This window comes from Dermacentor silvarum, chromosome 2, assembly GCF_013339745.2.
Source record: "Dermacentor silvarum isolate Dsil-2018 chromosome 2, BIME_Dsil_1.4, whole genome shotgun sequence".
Taxonomy (NCBI): Eukaryota; Metazoa; Arthropoda; class Arachnida; order Ixodida; family Ixodidae; genus Dermacentor; species Dermacentor silvarum.
In genome coordinates, this window is record NC_051155.1 from 27,361,498 (window position 1) to 27,370,305 (window position 8,808).

An 8,808-nucleotide genomic window follows, 5' to 3' on the forward strand; every position below is an offset into this window, starting at 1 on the left:
CTTGATGTTTTTTTGCCAATTCCTGTGTACCGCGGGCTGTACCAGCTGGGCTCAGAGCGCGACGTCCTCAAGCGTGTTAAGCGAATGCCAGTGAAAGCCTCAATGAAATCCTTTTTTTTTCAATTGCATACCGATACCCTCCCTGTAAAACCATGGCTGCAGAGCAAAGGCCTCTTCGTTCCATGGTCTGTAAACTGCCTAATATGTAGAAAATCGGAAACACTTGAACATCTTTTTCTTGATTGCCATGACGCGATGTTCCTATGGGATGCGCTTCAAAGGACTTTTAAAAAAGACCTACCTTTAAGCGCTTTCGGAATTCGTTACTTACCTTGCGTGGAACCAGAGGGTCTACCAAGTGATATGTTCATGGTGATGTGTACGCGCAGTGTCTGGCGAACAAGAATGGACGTCAGACATGTGCATTTGAGTCCAAGATCGGCAAGAGATTATTTCATTGGAACTGTTATCTACATGCGAGATGTATACAAGGCACTAGATGATCCTCCAAAATGGATTACTGTTTTTGATCATTTGGCCAAAATCAGGCCATTTTAAAAAACACGAACTAGCCGAGTGGCTAGGGATTTTCCTGTACATTTTGTTAGCAATTGCGGTATCTGCGAAATGTTGATCACAAGGTAATAAAGAAAAAAAAAAGCCCGGCTAGGTCAGTCGGTTGAGCATGAGACTCTTAATCTCAGGGTCGTGGGTTCGAGCCCCACGTTGGGCGATTTGTTTTGCAACTTCGTAATTGGCTTCCACAAATAAAGGTTACATTTCTTGAAACGTTTTTTTTTTATTTTGCAACAGTAAAAAAGTTTAGCCGGTGCACATGCAGCGGGCGTAATCTATAAATGTGTGTATGAGCTAAAGAATCGAGAGCCCGGCTAGCTCAGTATTCTACTTCCGGCTACCGTTCGGTACGGACGCGGAATGTCTTGCTCCGGTGAGCGGTGTTTGCGGCTCAGCCGAGACGCGGAAACAGGATTATTGCCGATGAAGACAAGGAATACCAAGTTGTTTTGCCGCAATTGCCAACAGGACCCTGCGTTTTGAATACTGTTTTCCTTCACGGGGATGTGACCGCTAGGCCTTTACGCGCCGACGATTTCAGGGACACGCTGGCTCGTCTGGGACTGCTGCCCGAGGTTGTTAGCTTGGGGGCGTTCCAGATGAACCACGTTTGGGCGGTTACCTTCAGGAGCTCGGAGGCGACGAAGAAAATGTTGGCGTTCGGCGAAATTATGGTGAAAGAAAGAAGATGCCTAGTGCTGGACCCTGCAAGTCAGGAGGTACGCGTGAAGGTGTTCTGGCTCCTTCACCATGTCCCGGACGAAGACGTCCGTGCGGCTCTCGCCCCTTAAGGAAAAGCCACTGACGTGGCGAGACAACGCTGGCGGGTGCAAGGCATCAAGGACAAAGGGTCGGCAACGCGCACCGTAACTTTGAAGCTCAAGGCGGGCGTGACCATCGATGATCTGCCACATCAGTTTCGAGTGGCCGGTATGATGGCACTTCTGGTGGCCTCTGGAAGGGCTCCGTTGTGCCTGAGGTGCAACCGCACAGGACATATAAGGCGGGAGTGCCGCGTACGCCGTTGTGCCCTTTGCCGGCGCTTTGGGCACGATGAGAGCCAGTTTGTGCGGACGTATGCGAACATCGCAGGCCCTGCGAAGATCGACGAGGTCATTGAAGAACACGTCATGGATGCCGCTGATGCTGAGGAAGCGGCTGGCGGTCTCAGCAGTACGCAAAACACAAAGGTGAAAGGCGTGGGTACGCCTGACGAGTCTACCGAAATCGTCAAAGCCGGAAAGGAAGGTAAAGTGCAAGGAGCAGAGCCAGCCGCGGAAACGCCGGCCAGGGACGCAGCGACTAAGGTCGCCACAATGGACTGCAGTAAAGAGAAAGTGAGGACGCCAACAGACAAGGAAACCCCTATGGACACCAGCGGTGCGGCAGCGAAAAGGACCCTTGAGGAAAGCAATGACGGCGAACCAGGGGCTCAAGGTGAGCCACCCTTGAAGACCACCAATGTCCGTCGATCGACGCTGAAGCCGGCACCGAACTTGCCACCCGACAGGAAACCGCTGGCGACGACATAGTGTGATAATGTGTGTACTAGTGTTACTTTTCTTTTTTGCCGGAGTGGATGGGGGGGGGGGGGGGGGGTGGCGGGGCTAGCTTGGGGCGGTGTGGCAACGGGCCACTGCAACAAGGCACAATTTGCACGATGGAAATCCATAGATATGGCATCCAACGACGGCAGTCCAGAGGATGGTTTTCGCTGCGCAGTACCAGCAAACGTGAGTGTGCAGCTAGTTGTGTGCAAAAAGTGTCGTCGGTCCGTTTTTTCTTCATAGCATAATGAATCCCACAGATATCACGATACGAGTAGGTAGTATTAATGTAAGGGGCCTTGGGTTTAAACGAAAACAGTACCAGCTAAGCAGACTGTTTATGGAAACTGATCTTGATATTATCGCCGTGCAGGAAACTAAAGTCGAAAGTGAAGAAGGAACGGAGCGTATGGTAGATGCGTTTCGGCCACGGTATTATGTGTGTGTATCACATTCTCTTGGTAAAGCTGGTGGGTGCGCCTTTTTTATTCGGAGTGCACTGAACATAGTTATTGAAAATGTTGTGTGTGATGTTAATGGCCGTCGAATAGTGTGCGACCTTGTAAATGGAGCGGTGAAGTGGCCAGCGATATGTGTTTACGCACCTAACAAAGTATATGAGCGCAAGGTGTTCTTTGAAGGCCTTAAAAGTCAATTGAATTGTCAAAGCAACATTTTATTAATGGGAGACTTCAACTGTGTTTGCTATGCTGAGGACCGAGTGCTAAGCCCTACGGTTCACGACGCAAGCGCGCAATTTTTAGCCACGAGTATAAGCGAAGGCAATTTGGTAGATGTGGGTTATGTCATGGGATATGGCGCGACTCCTAAGTTCACGCATTTCCAAGGAGCCAGCCATGCACGATTGGATAGGATATACATGACAGCTGACTTGGTTACAATGTGTAGCAGCTATGAGGTCAAATCTGTATGTTTCAGTGACCACTGTTTAGTTATGTTGGCGTTGGGACCTAGAAAACCAAAATTTAACTGGGCGTTGTGGAAGTTAAATTCCAAACTGCTAGATTACGAACTTTTCGTTAAGAAAGTTAACCATAACATTCAGAACCTTTTAGAGAAGGACTGTAAAAGTATTGCGGAAGCATGGGAATATTTCAAGCAGGAAACGAAGTTAATGGCAATGGAAAGGTCATGCACATTACGCCGGGAGGAAAAAAGAAAAGAAAAAGAGTTGCAATGCCAACTTGACTTCTACCTAACTATGGAAAGTTCTTGCCCAGGTATCTTTGCGAAGTGAATAAAAGAAGTAAAAGTTCAGTTAGAAAGCGTTGATCAAGAAAAGTATCGAGGTGCGGTTATAGTTGCGCGCGCAGAAAGATTATGGTGCGGCGAAAATCCGACACAAAGAGCGCTTTCGGACGACAAGAGCTAGGCTTCACGAAACGAGATAAGAGCCATCACATATCGAAACGAAATTGTTCGAGAGAACGAATACATTCAGTGGGCTTTTCATGAGCATTACAGCGAGTTGTTAGGCACTGAACGAGAGCTTGCGGAAGGACTCGAAAATCACTTTTTGAAGCTTCTTCCAAAGATGGATGACGATGTAAGGCTGAATCTCGAGCAGCCAATTACTGTACCTGAAATAGAACACGCCATAAATGAGTTAGCGGTAGATAAATCACCAGGCCCTGACGGATTAGGCGCAGCTTTTTATAAGGCTTTTAAAAAGGATATGGCAATAATTTTACATGAGTTAATTAATGAGGCATATGAGAAGCAAGTACTACTACCGTCCTTTCATGAGAGTCATGTAGTATTAATACCGAAGAGCGACGACCCTCAAACTTTACTTTCGGTGCGGGCATATCGCCCTATTAGCCTTACAAATACGGACTACAAAATATACACAAAAGTTCTCGGGAGGCGACTGCAGTCGGTCATACAGAAGTTAGTAGGACCACATCAGACGTGTGGAATAAAAGGACGGTCTATTATGACTAACATTCACGTGGCACGAACGGTCCTCGAGTGTTGGAATGCCTTTTCAGAGAAGGTCGTAATACTACAGTTAGATTTGGAAAAGGCCTTCGATAGGGTGGCGCATGAAATCCTTTTTCTTGTACTTGAACATGTGAATGTTGGATCTGTGTTAACAGAAGGTGTTAAAATGTGCTATGATCGAATAGTTTCTAAGATTATAATTAATAAGACAATAACAGAAAGTATACAACTCAAATCATCTGTGAGACAGGGATGTTGTTTGTCGCCGTTGCTTTTTGCATTATACTTGGAGTCTTTCTGTTTAAAGGAGCTTTCGTGTAGAGATATCGTAGATTATAGGGTAGGTTCTAGTGAAATAAAGCTACTAGCATACGCAGATGATGTGGGAGTGTTTTGTAGCGATAAAGACTAAAGCGGTCGACGTGGCAAGAAATTTCTGTAAAATGTCAGGGAGTGTTATTATTTGGGGAAAATCAGTAGGACTATTGCACGGGGCTTGGGAAGACATTCCCTCTGAAATAGAAAGTGTACATTGGACGTCTTCGCCAATGAGGTACCTCGGTGTACCGCTACAGCATTTCAGGGACACGAAAGACTACAGGAAAGAGCGATGCACAGAAGTGAAGGAAAAAACAAAAAAGTTTGGTGGAAGGGACCTTTCCATGTTCACGAGAGCAACAGTATGCAACCTCTTTCTTGTCGCTAAGATTTGGTTCGTGCTACAGGCCCTCTGCGCATCTAGAACGAGCATACAAAAAATGCACCGGGAATTTGCCGTCTTTATCTGGGGATCTGTGTGGGAGCGTACGAGCCGTGCCAATTTGTTCACCTCAGTTAAGCGAGGTGGCCTTGGCCTAGCTCACTTGTTCTTGAGGCAAGTGGTTTCGAGATTTCTGTTTTTGCGCGATCAAAAAATTTTTTTCTATTATCTGTGTTTCAAGAACGTCTGAGTGACGTTTTACCAAATCATATAGTGTCAACTCAACTAGCGAGAACAAATATTATCAAGGGCTTTCTGCGTGAAGTTGTATAGGCTTACCAATTTTTGTGCGCGCGTTTTTCTTTAGAGTATTTGAGTAGTGTTAAGCGCAAAAAGCTATACAAAGATGTTGTTGAGATATGTCTGCCTTTACCAATTTATAGTACCAAATTTTGTATAGAAAGTGGAGCAAATGTCTTAAAATGGGTAAAGCGGATGCCCGTGCGCTCGTCAGCCAAGTCCTTTTTCTTTCATCTTCACAGTGAAACGTTACCGGTTAAGCCATGGCTCGAAGAGAAAGGCCTGTTTGTAGCATGGTCAGTAAACTGTTTAAGATGCAGAAAACCAGAAAAAAATCGAACACATTTTTCTGGACTGCTCCGATGCAGTGTTCTTGTGGGACATTCTTAAACGTACAGGGTCGTCCACACTTAGTACGAACACGGCGCAGCGTGGCCGCGCTCCGCGGAGCGCCAGCGCACACGGCGCGGCCGCGCATCGAAGCTAAGCGGCGCATGCGCACAAGGGCTTGCAGGTGGGGCTTCGTGTCGTGTGTCGTCTGCTAAAGCGCCGGAGCACGCCGTGCTTTAGCAGACGACACGAAGCCCCGCCTTTAATTCCCTATGCGCCTGCGCCGCTTAGCTTCGATGCGCCGCCGCGCCGAGTGCGCTGGCGCTCCGCGGAGCGCGGCCACGCTGCGCCGTGTTCGTACTAAGAGTGGACGACCCTGTACATTAAAGAAGGAACTACCGGTTACGCCGTACGGAATCCGCTTTCTCCCTACATCTAATGATAATGGAGTACCTCATCATATGTTCATGTTATTGTGTCTTCATAATCTATGGAAGACTCGAATGGCGGTACGCCATGAGCATATTAGAATCCAATCTGCAAGGGAAAACTTTATAGAGAGCATGCTCCTAATGCGAGAGGTGTACAAGGCAAGAAACGAGGACAATGAATGGATTTCAGTATTAGATGAACTGGCATCTATCAAGTGCTTTTAAATACCTAGCGTCAGCCTAAGTGTGGCAGGCGCTTTTAAATTTCTTTACATTGTTTTTCTAGATATCTGTAAATGTGTTGCAAACCGGCAACAAACAAAAAAAAAAGCCCGGCTAGCTCAGTCGGTAGAGCATGAGACTCTTAATCTCAGGGTCGTGGGTTCGAGCCCCACGTTGGGCGGTTTGTTTTGCAACTTCGCAATTGGCTACCACAAATAAAGGTTACATTTCTTGAAACGTTTTTTTTTTATTTTGCAACAGTAAAAAAAAGTTTAGCCGGTGCACAGCGGGCGTAATCTATAAATGTGTGTATGAACTAAAGAGGCGAGAGCCCGGCTAGCTCAGTCGGTCATTCTGCTTCCGGCCACCGAGCTGAACGGTCGTAGAATCATGGCCTCTCCAGGGGCAGCGACAGCGGTCACTTTTGGCCGCGGTAACAGGACCAACGACGAAGAGAAGGATTACCCGTTTATTTTGCCGCAACTGCCTAAAGGACGAGTGGCGATCAATACCGTGTTTTTGCACGGCGATGTGCGTACCAGACCCTACAAATTTGAGGATTTTAGGGACGCCCTGCTGCCGACGGGCTTGCTGCCGGAGGTGCTGTGCATAGGGGCGCACCAGATCAACCACGTGTGGGCGGTGGCCCTAAAGGATGCGACCGCCACGAAACGGATGGTCGCCCTCAAGGAACTTCAAGTGAAAGGACGACGGTGCGTCATGGTCGACCCACAGGACCAGCAGGTGAAGCTTCGGCTTCACTGGCTGCTGTACGGCGTTGCCGATGAGGACGTCCGGACGGCGTTCGCGGCCTTCGGCAACGTGGACGAGGAAAGCTAGGAGAGGTGGCGTGTCCAAGGTATGGGGGACAAGACCTCTACCACACGGACCGTGCTCCTCAAGCTGAAGAGCGGCGTCAAGGTGGAGGACCTTCCACATCAGGTCCGCGTCGGCGGAGAGCTCGCTTTGGTGGTCGTTCCCGCTCGGCCCATGCAGTGCTTGCGCTGCCAGGGTACTGGGCACGTCCGGCGAGAGTGTAAGGTGCCGCGATGCTCCCGCTGCAGACGTTTCGGGCACGTCCAAGCCGACTGCGTGAAGACCTACGCTACAGCAACAGGCCCAGCAGTGAGTGAAGTAGCAGCCGAACAACTGATGGATGTAGTCGAGGCTGAAGACGCCGCTAAGGGAGCCGGAGACCAAGTGCCGCCAGCACAGACAAGTACCGTGACAGTGCCGGAGGGCGCTGAAGCCAAAGTGGTCGAAGCTGCTGAGCAAGTGACCGGGCTGGCACGGGTCGACACGGAAGCTGTCCTTGCAACGGAATGTGCTAGTGAAGGTGAAAGTGATGACGACCAATCAGAAATGCAACAGAGCGAGGGGGCTAACGACGGGGACCGGGCTGCTAGTCTCGGTGCCACCTTCAAGCGCCCCCGAGACGACGCCGGAGACAAGGACAATGCCACATCCAGTACCGGGGACGTGCCACCGGCGAAAGCGCCTCTTGGGAGGCGTTCTGGTTTCAAACCCAAACCGAATGTTCCGCCCGAGAGAAGGCCTCGGGACAAGACGCAGCAGACCACCAACAACGCCGGGAAGCCGGGCGGCTCCGGAGGTGGCTAGCCGAGGGCTAGTCGTGAAAGGTAAGCACCATGCTCCGGGCCTACTTCATTCTTTAGTACAGCATGGCACCTGACCCGTCTCTCAGTATAGCCACACTAAACGTGCGAGGCTTGGCGGCTAGCCGTAGGCAAAGTCAAGTCCTACGGTTGATCACTGACTACGACATAGGCGTTTTAGCTGTCCAGGAGACCAAGGTAGACGGGGAGGAAGAGACCGGTAGCATGGTGCGGCGTTTCACGACTAGATATTATGCAGTCGTGAGCCACGCGGTAGGGACGTCCGCTGGATGTGTCCTGTTAAGAAGTTACAAGACCTGGTTGTTCAAAGTGTGTTTTCATGTCAGTCGGGAAGGATTGTTATTTGCGATTTTGTTTTTTGTAAAGTTGAATTCCGAGTTATATGCATATATGCGCCAAATGGTGTAGAAGAACGGGCATTATTTTTTTCGAATATTTTTCAGTATATTAGCAGTGAAAAGTGCATGCTTTTGTTGGGAGATTTCAACTGTGTTTTGAGTGCTCGGGACCACTCTAATAATGGTGGTATCCGCGATAAAAGCAGTCATATATTGTCTAGGCTGATAAGCGAAAGTGAACTAGACGATGTATGTGAGTGTCTGGAGGGGGAGCGCGAAGTGATGTATAGGCGATTTCAAGGCAGTAGCCATGCGCGGTTAGACCGCTTGTACATGTCACAGGACATGATTCCAAAGTGCCACAGTTATTCTGTTGCACCTGTGTCGTTCTCAGATCGCTGCTTCGTGATGTGTACCATAGGAATGAAGAAGAGTCAATCTTTTAACTGGGACCAATGGAAAATGAATGCCTTACTACTAAAGGACGCGCCATTTGTAGACGCAATTCATGAGGCCGTTATGGAAGTAAGCGATGAATGTACTGAAACAATAGCAGAGAAATGGGAATGGTTCAAACAAGGTAAAAATGAAAGCAATAGAAAGATCGAGCTGCTTAAAGTTTGAGAGGGAAATGAAAGAACGAAACCTACGAAAGATACTTAATCAGCTGATAGCACTGGAGTGCGAAGAGCAAGGGGCGTATAAGCAAGATATGCGAACCATCAAAGAAAAAATCAAACAGCTGGACAAAGAACGCTATCA

The 8,808-nt window shown here is 48.7% G+C and overlaps 2 non-coding genes across 2 annotated transcripts; both read left to right on the forward strand.

The window, feature by feature from the left end:
- Positions 1-660: 660 nt before the first annotated feature.
- On the forward strand, positions 661-733 carry Trnak-cuu (transfer RNA lysine (anticodon CUU)). The gene has a single exon. It is a non-coding gene; the product is annotated as a tRNA-Lys (tRNA).
- A 5,446-nt stretch (positions 734-6,179) lies between these two features.
- Trnak-cuu (transfer RNA lysine (anticodon CUU)) lies at positions 6,180-6,252 on the forward strand. The gene has a single exon. It is a non-coding gene; the product is annotated as a tRNA-Lys (tRNA).
- The last annotated feature ends 2,556 nt before the right edge of the window (positions 6,253-8,808 follow it).